Genomic DNA, 15771 nt, shown 5'->3' on the forward strand with positions numbered 1-15771 from the left:
CATTCAATGGGAACTTTACTTTGAAAAATGGTATTAAGACGATGTTGAATATAATCATATTTGATTGATTTTTTATGATTTGTATTCAACTTTGACTGTTGCTGTAGAGTACTTTTATTGGATTGCTTGTTATCTGTGGCTCTTCTAGAGAGTTTACATATGGTAAAAAGCTGTATTTTGCAAAACATGGAGATGCCTGGGATTGAACCCGGGGCCTCCTACATGCAAAGCACTGAGCTACATCCGCTTAGAGCTGCTATTTTCTTATGCAAAAGTGATTGCAGCTTTACATTTCACTAGAGATTTACAACTTTTCAGTGTTATTAGGGACATCTTAGATTATGGAAGTATAACCATTATACCATGCTTGACTTCAAGGACTTTATGGTTTTCATGGCTGATGAGAATGCAAGGAGATGCCCATTCCGAACATTGGAATGCTCTTAAAGTTCTCCATCAGAGACTGGTTTATCATCAGAATCCCCTACTTTTACTAATGAATGGTGGAGATATTGATCAAGTTTTGCTAACTAGAGGGCTTTCTTACTTTCTGTTTGGTCATCAGTGTCAGAATTTAGAAGAAGGGCAAAAAGGATGCATGCTATGACTGCCTCTTGGGCATTGCTAACTAATGCTTCACCAGACAATCTATCTAGAGTTGATATGTTGTCATCATTCCATGCTTTGAAATTTCATTAAGTGCTTGCCCTCCAAGCCCTTGTCCATCCTCTTTCTGTTCACAAAGTGTTTGAACTTGTCTCTCAATCTTAATCAATTAGTTTTACTATATTATTTGTCTCACTCTTTTATTAAACTTTGCTCAGGTAGTCGCCTTCAGTTCCCACTGAAAATAAAAAAAACTATTCCCTACTTTCCATATGTTTTCCCTCAGTGTAGGAGAATGGCAATAGGCATTCAATGGGAACTTTACTTTGAAAAATGCTATGAAGAAGATGTTGAAAATAATCATATTTGATTGATTTTTTATGATTTGTATTCAACTTTGACTATTGCTGTAGATTACTTTTATTGGTTTGCTTGTTATCTGTGTCTCTTCTAGAGAGTTTACATATGTTAAAAAGCTGTATTTTGCAAAACATGGAGATGCCTGGGATTGAACCCGGGGCCTCCTACATGCAAAGCACTGAGCTACATCCGCTTAGAGCTGCTATTTTCTTATGCAAAAGTGATTGCAGCTTTACATTTCACTAGAGATTTACTACTTTTCAGTGTTATTAGGGACATCTTAGATTATGGAAGTATAACCATTATACCATGCTTGACTTCAAGGACTTTATGGTTTTCATGGCTGATGAGAATGCAAGGAGATGCCCATTCCGAACATTGGAATGCTCTTAAAGTTCTCCATCAGAGACTGGTTTATCATCAGAATCCCCTACTTTTACTAATGAATGGTGGAGATATTGATCAAGTTTTGCTAACTAGAGGGCTTTCTTACTTTCTGTTTGGTCATCAGTGTCAGAATTTAGAAGAAGGGCAAAAAGGATGCATGCTATGACTGCCTCTTGGGCATTGCTAACTAATGCTTCACCAGACAATCTATCTAGAGTTGATGGGTTGTCATCATTCCTTGCTTTGAAATTTCATTAAGTGCTTGCCCTCCAAGCCCATGTCCATCCTCTTTTAGTTCACAAAGTGTTTGAACTTGTCTCTCAATCTTAATCAATTAGTTTTACTATATTATTTGTCTCGCTCTTTTATTAAACTTTGCTCAGGTAGTAGCCTTCAGTTCCCACTGAAAATAAATAATCTATTTCCTACTTACCATATGTTTTCCCTCAGTGTAGGAGAATGGCTATAGGCATTCAATGGGAACTTTACTTTGAAAAATGGTATGAAGACGATGTTGAATATAATCATATTTGATTGATTTTTTATGATTTGTATTCAACTTTGACTGTCGCTGTAGAGTACTTTTATTGGATTGCTTGTTATCTGTGGCTCTTCTAGAGAGTTTACATATGGTAAAAAGCTGCATTTTGCAAAACATGGAGATGCCGGGGATTGAACCCGGGGCCTCATACATGCAAAGCATGCGCTCTACCACTGAGATAAATCCCCTATAAGCTGCTATATTTTTATACAAAAGTGATTGCAGCTTTACTTTTCACTAGAAATGTACTACTTTTCAGTGTTATTTGAGACATCTTAGAGGATGGAAGTATAACCATTATACCATGCTTGACTTCAAGGACTTTATGGTTTTCATGGCTGATGAGAATGCAAGGAGATGCCCATTCCAAACATTGGAATGCTCTTAAAGTTTTCCATCAGAGACTGGTTTATCATCAGAATCCCCTACTTTTACTAATGAATGGTAAAGATATTGATCAAGTTTTGCTAACTAGAGGGCATTCTTACATTCTGTTTGGTCATCAGTGTCAGAATTTTGTAGAAGGGCACAAGGGATGCATGCTATGACTGCCTCTTGGGCATTGCTAACTAATGCTTCACCAGACAATCTATCTAGAGTTGATATGTTGTCATCATTCCATGCTTTGAAATTTCATTAAGTGCTTGCCCTCCAAGCCCTTGTCCATCCTCTTTCTGTTCACAAAGTGTTTGAACTTGTCTCTCAATCTTAATCAATTAGTTTTACTATATTATTTGTCTCGCTCTTTTATTAAACTTTGCTCAGGTAGTCGCCTTCAGTTCCCACTGAAAATAAAAAAAACTATTTCCTACTTTCCATATGTTTTCCCTCAGTGTAGGAGAATGGCAATAGGCATTCAATGGGAACTTTACTTTGAAAAATGGTATGAAGAAGATGTTGAAAATAATCATATTTGATTGATTTTTTATGATTTGTATTCAACTTTGACTATTGCTGTAGATTACTTTTATTGGTTTGCTTGTTATCTGTGGCTCTTCTAGAGAGTTTACATATGGTAAAAAGCTGTATTTTGCAAAACATGGAGAAGCCTGGGATTGAACCCGGGGCCTCCTACATGCAAAGCACTAAGCTACATCCCCTTCGAGCTGCTATTTTCTTATGCAAAAGTGATTGCAGCTTTACATTTCACTAGAGATTTACTACTTTTCAGTGTTATTAGGGACATCTTAGAGGATGGAAGCATAACCATTATACCATGCTTGACTTCAAGGACTTTATGGTTTTCATGGCTGATGAGAATGCAAGGAGATGCCCATTCCGAACATTGGAATGCTCTTAAAGTTCTCCATCAGAGACTGGTTTATCATCAGAATCCCCTACTTTTACTAATGAATGGTGTAGATATTGATCAAGTTTTGCTAACTAGAGGGCTTTCTTACATTCTGTTTTGGTCATTAGTGTCAGAATTTAGTAGAAGGGCACAAAGGATGCATGCTATGACTGCCTCTTGGGCATTGCTAACTAATGCTTCACCAGACAATCTATCTAGAGTTGATATGTTGTCATCATTCCATGCTTTGAAATTTCATTAAGTGCTTGCCCTCCAAGCCCTTGTCCATCCTCTTTTTGTTCACAGAGTGTTTGAACTTGTCTCTCAATCTTAATCAATTAGTTTTACTATATTATTTGTCTCGCTCTTTTATTAAACTTTGCTAAGGTAGTCGCCTTCAGTTCCCACTGAAAATAAAAAATCTATTTCCTACTTACCATATGTTTTCCCTCAGTGTAGGAGAATGGCTATAGGCATTCAATGGGAACTTTACTTTGAAAAATGGTATGAAGACGATGTTGAATATAATCATATTTGATTGATTTTTTATGATTTGTATTCAACTTTGACTGTTGCTGTAGAGTACTTTTATTGGATTGCTTGTTATCTGTGGCTCTTCTAGAGTGTTTACATATGGTAAAAAGCTGTATTTTGCAAAACATGAAGATGCCGGGGATTGAACCCGGGGCCTCATACATGCAAAGCATGCGATCTACCACTGAGATACATCCCCTATGAGCTGCTATACTTTTATACAAAAGTGATTGCAGCTTTACATTTCACTAGAGATTTACTACTTTTCAGTGTTATTAGGGACATCTTAGATTATGGAAGTATAACCATTATACCATGCTTGACTTCAAGGACTTTATGGTTTTCATGGCTGATGAGAATGCAAGGAGATGCCCATTCCGAACATTGGAATGCTCTTAAAGTTCTCCATCAGAGACTGGTTTATCATCAGAATCCACTACTTTTACTAATGAATGGTGGAGATATTGATCAAGTTTTGCTAACTAGAGGGCTTTCTTACATTCTGTTTGGTCATCAGTGTCAGAATTTAGTAGAAGGGCACAAGGGATGCGTGCTATGACTGCCTCTTGGGCATTGCTAACTAATGCTTCACCAGACAATCTATGTAGAGTTGATATGTTGTCATCATTCCAAGCTTTGAAATTTCATTAAGTGCTTGCCCTCCAAGCCCTTGTCCTTCCTCTTTTTGTTCACAAAGTGTTTGAACTTGTCTCTCAATCTTAATCAATTAGTTTTACTATATTATTTGTCTCACTCTTTTATTAAACTTTGCTCAGGTAGTAACCTTCAGTTCCCACTGAAAATAAAAAATCTATTTCCTACTTACCATATGTTTTCCCTCAGTGTAGGAGAATGGCAATAGGCATTCAATGGGAACTTTACTTTGAAAAATGGTATGAAGAAGATGTTGAATATAATCATATTTGATTGATTTTTTATGATTTGTATTCAACTTTGACTGTTGCTGTAGAGTACTTTTATTGGATTGCTTGTTATCTTTGGCTCTTCTAGAGAGTTTACATATGGTAAAAAGCTGTATTTTGCAAAACATGGAGATGCCTGGGATTGAACCCGGGGCCTCCTACATGCAAAGCACTGAGCTACATCCCCTTAGAGCTGCTATTTTCTTATGCAAAAGTGATTGCAGCTTTACATTTCACTAGAGATTTACTACTTTTCAGTGTTATTAGGGACATCTTAGATTATGGAAGTATAACCATTATACCATGCTTGACTTCAAGGACTTTATGGTTTTCATGGCTGATGAGAATGCAAGGAGATGCCCATTCCGAACATTGGAATGCTCTTAAAGTTCTCCATCAGAGACTGGTTTATCATCAGAATCCACTACTTTTACTAATGAATGGTGGAGATATTGATCAAGTTTTGCTAACTAGAGGGCTTTCTTACATTCTGTTTGGTCATCAGTGTCAGAATTTAGTAGAAGGGCACAAGGGATGCGTGCTATGACTGCCTCTTGGGCATTGCTAACTAATGCTTCACCAGACAATCTATGTAGAGTTGATATGTTGTCATCATTCCAAGCTTTGAAATTTCATTAAGTGCTTGCCCTCCAAGCCCTTGTCCATCCTCTTTTTGTTCACAAAGTGTTTGAACTTGTCTCTCAATCTTAATCAATTAGTTTTACTATATTATTTGTCTCGCTCTTTTATTAAACTTTGCTCTGGTAGTCGCCTTCAGTTCCCACTGAAAATAAAAAATCTATTTCCTACTTACTATATGATTTCCCTCAGTGTAGGAGAATGGCAATAGGCATTCAATGGGAACATTACTTTGAAAAATGGTATGAAGACGATGTTGAATAAAATCATATTTGATTGATTTTTTATGATTTGTATTCAACTTTGACAATTGCTGTAGAGTACTTTTATTGGATTGCTTGTTATCTGTGACTCTTCTACAGAGTTTACATATGGTAAAAAGCTGTATTTTGCAAAACATGGAGATGCCGGGGATTGAACCAAGGGCCTCATACATGCAAAGCATGCGCTCTACCACTGAACTACATCCCCTATGAGCTGCTATATTTTTATACAAAAGTGATTGCAGCTTTACATTTCACTAGAGATTTACTACTTTTCAGTGTTATTAGGGACATCTTAGAGGATGGAAGTATAACCATTATACCATGCTTGACTTCAAGGACTTTATGGTTTTCATGGCTGATGAGAATGCAAGGAGATGCCCATTCCGAACATTGGAATGCTCTTAAAGTTCTCCATCAGAGACTGGTTTGTCATCAGAATACCCTACTTTTTCTAATGAATGGTGTGGATATTGATCATGTTTTGCTAACTAGAGGGCTTTCTTACATTCTGTTTGGTCATCAGTGTCAGAACTTAGTAGAAGGGCACAAAGGATGCATGCTATGACTGCCTCTTGGGCATTGCTAACTAATGCTTCACCAGACAATCTATCTAGAGTTGATATGTTGTCATCATTCCATGCTTTGAAATTTCATTAAGTGCTTGCCCTTCAAGCCCATGTCCATCCTCTTTTTGTTCACAAAGTGTTTGAACTTGTCTCTCAATCTTAATCAATTAGTTTTACTATATTATTTGTCTCGCTCTTTTATTAAACTTTGCTCAGGTAGTAGCCTTCAGTTCCCACTGAAAATAAATAATCTATTTCCTACTTACCATATGTTTTCCCTCAGTGTAGGAGAATGGCTATAGGCATTCAATGGGAACTTTACTTTGAAAAATGGTATGAAGACGATGTTGAATATAATCATATTTGATTGATTTTTTATGATTTGTATTCAACTTTGACTGTTGCTGTAGAGTACTTTTATTGGATTGCTTGTTATCTGTGGCTCTTCTAGAGAGTTTACATATGGTAAAAAGCTGCATTTTGCAAAACATGGAGATGCCGGGAATTGAACCCGGGGCCTCATACATGCAAAGCATGCGCTCTACCACTGAGATACATCCCCTATGAGCTGCTATATTTTTATAGAAAAGTGATTGAAGCTTTACTTTTCACTAGAAATGTACTACTTTTCAGTGTTATTAGAGACATCTTAGAGGATGGAAGTATAACCATTATACCATGCTTGACTTCAAGGACTTTATGGTTTTCATGGCTGATGAGAATGCAAGGAGATGCCCATTCCGAACATTGGAATGCTCTTAAAGTTCTCCATCAGAGACTGGTTTATCATCTGAATCCCCTACTTTTACTAATGAATGGTGTAGATATTGATCAAGTTTTGCTAACTAGAGTGCTTTCTTATATTCTGTTGGTCATCAGTGTCAGAATTTAGTAGAAGGGCACAAAGGATGCATGCTATGACTGCCTCTTGGGCATTGCTAACTAATGCTTCACCAGACAATCTATCTAGAGTTGATATGTTGTCATCATTCCATGCTTTGAAATTTCATTAAGTGCTTGCCCTCCAAGCCCTTGTCCATACTCTTTTTGTTCACAAAGTGTTTAAACTTGTCTCTCAATCTTAATCAATTAGTTTTACTATATTATTTGTCTCGCTCTTTTATTAAACTTTGCTCAGGTAGTCGCCTTCAGTTCCCACTGAAAATAAATAATCTATTTCCTACTTACCATATGTTTTCCCTCAGTGTAGGAGAATGGCTATAGGCATTCAATGGGAACTTTACTTTTTAAATTGGTATGAAGACGATGTTGAATATAATCATATTTGATTGATTTTTTATGATTTGTATTCAACTTTGACTGTTGCTGTAGAGTACTTTTATTGGATTGCTTGTTATCTGTGGCTCTTCTAGAGAGTTTACATATGGTAAAAAGCTGCATTTTGCAAAACATGGAGATGCCAGAGATTGAACCCGGGGCCTCATACATGCAAAGCATGCGCACTACCACTGAGCTACATCCCCTATGAGCTGCTATAGTTTTATACAAAAGTGATTGCAGCTTTACTTTTCACTAGAAATTTACTACTTTTCAGTGTTATTAAAGACATCTTAGAGGATGGAAGTATAACCATTATACCATGCTTGACTTCAAGGACTTTTTGGTTTTCATGGCTGATGAGAATGCAAGGAGATGCCCATTCCAAACATTGGAATGCTCTTAAAGTTTTCCATCAGAGACTGGTTTATCATCAGAATCCCCTACTTTTACTAATGAATGGTGTAGATATTGATCAAGTTTTGCTAACTTGAGGGCATTCTTACATTCTGTTTGGTCATCAGTGTCAGAATTTAGTAGAAGGGCACAAAGGATGCATGCTATGACTGCCTCTTGGGCATTGCTAACTAATGCTTCACCAGACAATCTATCTAGAGTTGATATGTTGTCATCATTCCATGCTTTGAAATTTCATTAAGTGCTTGCCCTCCAAGCCCTTGTCCATCCTTTTTCTGTTCACAAAGTGTTTGAACTTGTCTCTCAATCTTAATCAATTAGTTTTACTATATCATTTGTCTCACTCTTTTATTAAACTTTGCTCAGGTAGTCGCCTTCAGTTCCCACTGAAAATAAAAAAAACTATTCCCTACTTTCCATATGTTTTCCCTCAGTGTAGGAGAATGGCTATAGGCATTCAATGGGAACTTTACTTTGAAAAATGGTATTAAGACGATGTTGAATATAATCATATTTGATTGATTTTTTATGATTTGTATTCAACTTTGACTGTTGCTGTAGAGTACTTTTATTGGATTGCTTGTTATCTGTGGCTCTTCTAGAGAGTTTACATATGGTAAAAAGCTGTATTTTGCAAAACATGGAGATGCCTGGGATTGAACCCGGGGCCTCCTACATGCAAAGCACTGAGCTACATCCGCTTAGAGCTGCTATTTTCTTATGCAAAAGTGATTGCAGCTTTACATTTCACTAGAGATTTACAACTTTTCAGTGTTATTAGGGACATCTTAGATTATGGAAGTATAACCATTATACCATGCTTGACTTCAAGGACTTTATGGTTTTCATGGCTGATGAGAATGCAAGGAGATGCCCATTCCGAACATTGGAATGCTCTTAAAGTTCTCCATCAGAGACTGGTTTATCATCAGAATCCCCTACTTTTACTAATGAATGGTGGAGATATTGATCAAGTTTTGCTAACTAGAGGGCTTTCTTACTTTCTGTTTGGTCATCAGTGTCAGAATTTAGAAGAAGGGCAAAAAGGATGCATGCTATGACTGCCTCTTGGGCATTGCTAACTAATGCTTCACCAGACAATCTATCTAGAGTTGATATGTTGTCATCATTCCATGCTTTGAAATTTCATTAAGTGCTTGCCCTCCAAGCCCTTGTCCATCCTCTTTCTGTTCACAAAGTGTTTGAACTTGTCTCTCAATCTTAATCAATTAGTTTTACTATATTATTTGTCTCACTCTTTTATTAAACTTTGCTCAGGTAGTCGCCTTCAGTTCCCACTGAAAATAAAAAAAACTATTCCCTACTTTCCATATGTTTTCCCTCAGTGTAGGAGAATGGCAATAGGCATTCAATGGGAACTTTACTTTGAAAAATGCTATGAAGAAGATGTTGAAAATAATCATATTTGATTGATTTTTTATGATTTGTATTCAACTTTGACTATTGCTGTAGATTACTTTTATTGGTTTGCTTGTTATCTGTGTCTCTTCTAGAGAGTTTACATATGTTAAAAAGCTGTATTTTGCAAAACATGGAGATGCCTGGGATTGAACCCGGGGCCTCCTACATGCAAAGCACTGAGCTACATCCGCTTAGAGCTGCTATTTTCTTATGCAAAAGTGATTGCAGCTTTACATTTCACTAGAGATTTACTACTTTTCAGTGTTATTAGGGACATCTTAGATTATGGAAGTATAACCATTATACCATGCTTGACTTCAAGGACTTTATGGTTTTCATGGCTGATGAGAATGCAAGGAGATGCCCATTCCGAACATTGGAATGCTCTTAAAGTTCTCCATCAGAGACTGGTTTATCATCAGAATCCCCTACTTTTACTAATGAATGGTGGAGATATTGATCAAGTTTTGCTAACTAGAGGGCTTTCTTACTTTCTGTTTGGTCATCAGTGTCAGAATTTAGAAGAAGGGCAAAAAGGATGCATGCTACGACTGCCTCTTGGGCATTGCTAACTAATGCTTCACCAGACAATCTATCTAGAGTTGATGGGTTGTCATCATTCCTTGCTTTGAAATTTCATTAAGTGCTTGCCCTCCAAGCCCATGTCCATCCTCTTTTAGTTCACAAAGTGTTTGAACTTGTCTCTCAATCTTAATCAATTAGTTTTACTATATTATTTGTCTCGCTCTTTTATTAAACTTTGCTCAGGTAGTAGCCTTCAGTTCCCACTGAAAATAAATAATCTATTTCCTACTTACCATATGTTTTCCCTCAGTGTAGGAGAATGGCTATAGGCATTCAATGGGAACTTTACTTTGAAAAATGGTATGAAGACGATGTTGAATATAATCATATTTGATTGATTTTTTATGATTTGTATTCAACTTTGACTGTCGCTGTAGAGTACTTTTATTGGATTGCTTGTTATCTGTGGCTCTTCTAGAGAGTTTACATATGGTAAAAAGCTGCATTTTGCAAAACATGGAGATGCCGGGGATTGAACCCGGGGCCTCATACATGCAAAGCATGCGCTCTACCACTGAGATAAATCCCCTATAAGCTGCTATATTTTTATACAAAAGTGATTGCAGCTTTACTTTTCACTAGAAATGTACTACTTTTCAGTGTTATTTGAGACATCTTAGAGGATGGAAGTATAACCATTATACCATGCTTGACTTCAAGGACTTTATGGTTTTCATGGCTGATGAGAATGCAAGGAGATGCCCATTCCAAACATTGGAATGCTCTTAAAGTTTTCCATCAGAGACTGGTTTATCATCAGAATCCCCTACTTTTACTAATGAATGGTAAAGATATTGATCAAGTTTTGCTAACTAGAGGGCATTCTTACATTCTGTTTGGTCATCAGTGTCAGAATTTTGTAGAAGGGCACAAGGGATGCATGCTATGACTGCCTCTTGGGCATTGCTAACTAATGCTTCACCAGACAATCTATCTAGAGTTGATATGTTGTCATCATTCCATGCTTTGAAATTTCATTAAGTGCTTGCCCTCCAAGCCCTTGTCCATCCTCTTTCTGTTCACAAAGTGTTTGAACTTGTCTCTCAATCTTAATCAATTAGTTTTACTATATTATTTGTCTCGCTCTTTTATTAAACTTTGCTCAGGTAGTCGCCTTCAGTTCCCACTGAAAATAAAAAAAACTATTTCCTACTTTCCATATGTTTTCCCTCAGTGTAGGAGAATGGCAATAGGCATTCAATGGGAACTTTACTTTGAAAAATGGTATGAAGAAGATGTTGAAAATAATCATATTTGATTGATTTTTTATGATTTGTATTCAACTTTGACTATTGCTGTAGATTACTTTTATTGGTTTGCTTGTTATCTGTGGCTCTTCTAGAGAGTTTACATATGGTAAAAAGCTGTATTTTGCAAAACATGGAGAAGCCTGGGATTGAACCCGGGGCCTCCTACATGCAAAGCACTAAGCTACATCCCCTTCGAGCTGCTATTTTCTTATGCAAAAGTGATTGCAGCTTTACATTTCACTAGAGATTTACTACTTTTCAGTGTTATTAGGGACATCTTAGAGGATGGAAGCATAACCATTATACCATGCTTGACTTCAAGGACTTTATGGTTTTCATGGCTGATGAGAATGCAAGGAGATGCCCATTCCGAACATTGGAATGCTCTTAAAGTTCTCCATCAGAGACTGGTTTATCATCAGAATCCCCTACTTTTACTAATGAATGGTGTAGATATTGATCAAGTTTTGCTAACTAGAGGGCTTTCTTACATTCTGTTTTGGTCATTAGTGTCAGAATTTAGTAGAAGGGCACAAAGGATGCATGCTATGACTGCCTCTTGGGCATTGCTAACTAATGCTTCACCAGACAATCTATCTAGAGTTGATATGTTGTCATCATTCCATGCTTTGAAATTTCATTAAGTGCTTGCCCTCCAAGCCCTTGTCCATCCTCTTTTTGTTCACAGAGTGTTTGAACTTGTCTCTCAATCTTAATCAATTAGTTTTACTATATTATTTGTCTCGCTCTTTTATTAAACTTTGCTAAGGTAGTCGCCTTCAGTTCCCACTGAAAATAAAAAATCTATTTCCTACTTACCATATGTTTTCCCTCAGTGTAGGAGAATGGCTATAGGCATTCAATGGGAACTTTACTTTGAAAAATGGTATGAAGACGATGTTGAATATAATCATATTTGATTGATTTTTTATGATTTGTATTCAACTTTGACTGTTGCTGTAGAGTACTTTTATTGGATTGCTTGTTATCTGTGGCTCTTCTAGAGTGTTTACATATGGTAAAAAGCTGTATTTTGCAAAACATGAAGATGCCGGGGATTGAACCCGGGGCCTCATACATGCAAAGCATGCGATCTACCACTGAGATACATCCCCTATGAGCTGCTATACTTTTATACAAAAGTGATTGCAGCTTTACATTTCACTAGAGATTTACTACTTTTCAGTGTTATTAGGGACATCTTAGATTATGGAAGTATAACCATTATACCATGCTTGACTTCAAGGACTTTATGGTTTTCATGGCTGATGAGAATGCAAGGAGATGCCCATTCCGAACATTGGAATGCTCTTAAAGTTCTCCATCAGAGACTGGTTTATCATCAGAATCCACTACTTTTACTAATGAATGGTGGAGATATTGATCAAGTTTTGCTAACTAGAGGGCTTTCTTACATTCTGTTTGGTCATCAGTGTCAGAATTTAGTAGAAGGGCACAAGGGATGCGTGCTATGACTGCCTCTTGGGCATTGCTAACTAATGCTTCACCAGACAATCTATGTAGAGTTGATATGTTGTCATCATTCCAAGCTTTGAAATTTCATTAAGTGCTTGCCCTCCAAGCCCTTGTCCTTCCTCTTTTTGTTCACAAAGTGTTTGAACTTGTCTCTCAATCTTAATCAATTAGTTTTACTATATTATTTGTCTCACTCTTTTATTAAACTTTGCTCAGGTAGTAACCTTCAGTTCCCACTGAAAATAAAAAATCTATTTCCTACTTACCATATGTTTTCCCTCAGTGTAGGAGAATGGCAATAGGCATTCAATGGGAACTTTACTTTGAAAAATGGTATGAAGAAGATGTTGAATATAATCATATTTGATTGATTTTTTATGATTTGTATTCAACTTTGACTGTTGCTGTAGAGTACTTTTATTGGATTGCTTGTTATCTGTGGCTCTTCTAGAGAGTTTACATATGGTAAAAAGCTGTATTTTGCAAAACATGGAGATGCCTGGGATTGAACCCGGGGCCTCCTACATGCAAAGCACTGAGCTACATCCCCTTAGAGCTGCTATTTTCTTATGCAAAAGTGATTGCAGCTTTACATTTCACTAGAGATTTACTACTTTTCAGTGTTATTAGGGACATCTTAGATTATGGAAGTATAACCATTATACCATGCTTGACTTCAAGGACTTTATGGTTTTCATGGCTGATGAGAATGCAAGGAGATGCCCATTCCGAACATTGGAATGCTCTTAAAGTTCTCCATCAGAGACTGGTTTATCATCAGAATCCACTACTTTTACTAATGAATGGTGGAGATATTGATCAAGTTTTGCTAACTAGAGGGCTTTCTTACATTCTGTTTGGTCATCAGTGTCAGAATTTAGTAGAAGGGCACAAGGGATGCGTGCTATGACTGCCTCTTGGGCATTGCTAACTAATGCTTCACCAGACAATCTATGTAGAGTTGATATGTTGTCATCATTCCAAGCTTTGAAATTTCATTAAGTGCTTGCCCTCCAAGCCCTTGTCCATCCTCTTTTTGTTCACAAAGTGTTTGAACTTGTCTCTCAATCTTAATCAATTAGTTTTACTATATTATTTGTCTCGCTCTTTTATTAAACTTTGCTCTGGTAGTCGCCTTCAGTTCCCACTGAAAATAAAAAATCTATTTCCTACTTACTATATGATTTCCCTCAGTGTAGGAGAATGGCAATAGGCATTCAATGGGAACATTACTTTGAAAAATGGTATGAAGACGATGTTGAATAAAATCATATTTGATTGATTTTTTATGATTTGTATTCAACTTTGACAATTGCTGTAGAGTACTTTTATTGGATTGCTTGTTATCTGTGACTCTTCTACAGAGTTTACATATGGTAAAAAGCTGTATTTTGCAAAACATGGAGATGCCGGGGATTGAACCAAGGGCCTCATACATGCAAAGCATGCGCTCTACCACTGAACTACATCCCCTATGAGCTGCTATATTTTTATACAAAAGTGATTGCAGCTTTACATTTCACTAGAGATTTACTACTTTTCAGTGTTATTAGGGACATCTTAGAGGATGGAAGTATAACCATTATACCATGCTTGACTTCAAGGACTTTATGGTTTTCATGGCTGATGAGAATGCAAGGAGATGCCCATTCCGAACATTGGAATGCTCTTAAAGTTCTCCATCAGAGACTGGTTTGTCATCAGAATACCCTACTTTTTCTAATGAATGGTGTGGATATTGATCATGTTTTGCTAACTAGAGGGCTTTCTTACATTCTGTTTGGTCATCAGTGTCAGAACTTAGTAGAAGGGCACAAAGGATGCATGCTATGACTGCCTCTTGGGCATTGCTAACTAATGCTTCACCAGACAATCTATCTAGAGTTGATATGTTGTCATCATTCCATGCTTTGAAATTTCATTAAGTGCTTGCCCTCCAAGCCCATGTCCATCCTCTTTTTGTTCACAAAGTGTTTGAACTTGTCTCTCAATCTTAATCAATTAGTTTTACTATATTATTTGTCTCGCTCTTTTATTAAACTTTGCTCAGGTAGTAGCCTTCAGTTCCCACTGAAAATAAATAATCTATTTCCTACTTACCATATGTTTTCCCTCAGTGTAGGAGAATGGCTATAGGCATTCAATGGGAACTTTACTTTGAAAAATGGTATGAAGACGATGTTGAATATAATCATATTTGATTGATTTTTTATGATTTGTATTCAACTTTGACTGTTGCTGTAGAGTACTTTTATTGGATTGCTTGTTATCTGTGGCTCTTCTAGAGAGTTTACATATGGTAAAAAGCTGCATTTTGCAAAACATGGAGATGCCGGGAATTGAACCCGGGGCCTCATACATGCAAAGCATGCGCTCTACCACTGAGATACATCCCCTATGAGCTGCTATATTTTTATAGAAAAGTGATTGAAGCTTTACTTTTCACTAGAAATGTACTACTTTTCAGTGTTATTAGAGACATCTTAGAGGATGGAAGTATAACCATTATACCATGCTTGACTTCAAGGACTTTATGGTTTTCATGGCTGATGAGAATGCAAGGAGATGCCCATTCCAAACATTGGAATGCTCTTAAAGTTCTCCATAAGAGACTGGTTTATCATCAGAATCCCCTACTTTTACTAATGAATGGTAAAGATATTGATCAAGTTTTGCTAACTAGAGGGCATTCTTACATTCTGTTTGGTCATCAGTGTCAGAATTTAGTAGAAGGGCACAAGGGATGCATGCTATGACTGCCTCTTGGGCATTGCTAACTAATGCTTCACCAGACAATCTATCTAGAGTTGATATGTTGTCATCATTCCATGCTTTGAAATATCATTAAGTGCTTGCCCTCCAAGCCCTTGTCCATCCTCTTTCTGTTCACAAAGTGTTTGAACTTGTCTCTCAATCTTAATCAATTAGTTTTACTATATTATTTGTCTCGCTCTTTTATTAAACTTTGCTCAGGTAGTCGCCTTCAGTTCCCACTGAAAATAAAAAAAACTATTTCCTACTTTCCATATGTTTTCCCTCAGTGTAGGAGAATGGCAATAGGCATTCAATGGGAACTTTACTTTGAAAAATGGTATGAAGAAGATGTTGAAAATAATCATATTTGATTGATTTTTTATGATTTGTATTCAACTTTGACTATTGCTGTAGATTACTTTTATTGGTTTGCTTGTTATCTGTGGCTCTTCTAGAGAGTTTACATATGGTAAAAA

At 36.7% G+C, this 15771-nt stretch overlaps 8 non-coding genes across 8 annotated transcripts; all 8 read right to left on the reverse strand.

The window, feature by feature from the left end:
• Positions 1-2010: 2010 nt before the first annotated feature.
• TRNAA-UGC (transfer RNA alanine (anticodon UGC)) lies at positions 2011-2082 on the reverse strand. Its single transcript has one exon. It is a non-coding gene; the product is annotated as a tRNA-Ala (tRNA).
• A 1764-nt stretch (positions 2083-3846) lies between these two features.
• Positions 3847-3918, reverse strand: TRNAA-UGC (transfer RNA alanine (anticodon UGC)). The gene has a single exon. It is a non-coding gene; the product is annotated as a tRNA-Ala (tRNA).
• Positions 3919-5680: 1762 nt separating this feature from the next.
• Positions 5681-5752, reverse strand: TRNAA-UGC (transfer RNA alanine (anticodon UGC)). The gene has a single exon. It is a non-coding gene; the product is annotated as a tRNA-Ala (tRNA).
• Positions 5753-6603: 851 nt separating this feature from the next.
• Positions 6604-6675, reverse strand: TRNAA-UGC (transfer RNA alanine (anticodon UGC)). Its single transcript has one exon. It is a non-coding gene; the product is annotated as a tRNA-Ala (tRNA).
• Positions 6676-10272: 3597 nt separating this feature from the next.
• Positions 10273-10344, reverse strand: TRNAA-UGC (transfer RNA alanine (anticodon UGC)). The gene has a single exon. It is a non-coding gene; the product is annotated as a tRNA-Ala (tRNA).
• Positions 10345-12108: 1764 nt separating this feature from the next.
• Positions 12109-12180, reverse strand: TRNAA-UGC (transfer RNA alanine (anticodon UGC)). Its single transcript has one exon. It is a non-coding gene; the product is annotated as a tRNA-Ala (tRNA).
• Positions 12181-13942: 1762 nt separating this feature from the next.
• On the reverse strand, positions 13943-14014 carry TRNAA-UGC (transfer RNA alanine (anticodon UGC)). The gene has a single exon. It is a non-coding gene; the product is annotated as a tRNA-Ala (tRNA).
• An 851-nt stretch (positions 14015-14865) lies between these two features.
• Positions 14866-14937, reverse strand: TRNAA-UGC (transfer RNA alanine (anticodon UGC)). The gene has a single exon. It is a non-coding gene; the product is annotated as a tRNA-Ala (tRNA).
• Positions 14938-15771: the final 834 nt, after the last annotated feature.

The sequence above is a fragment of the Taudactylus pleione genome, unplaced genomic scaffold (assembly GCF_031769625.1).
Source record: "Taudactylus pleione unplaced genomic scaffold, aTauple2 ptg000070l, whole genome shotgun sequence".
Taxonomy (NCBI): Eukaryota; Metazoa; Chordata; class Amphibia; order Anura; family Myobatrachidae; genus Taudactylus; species Taudactylus pleione.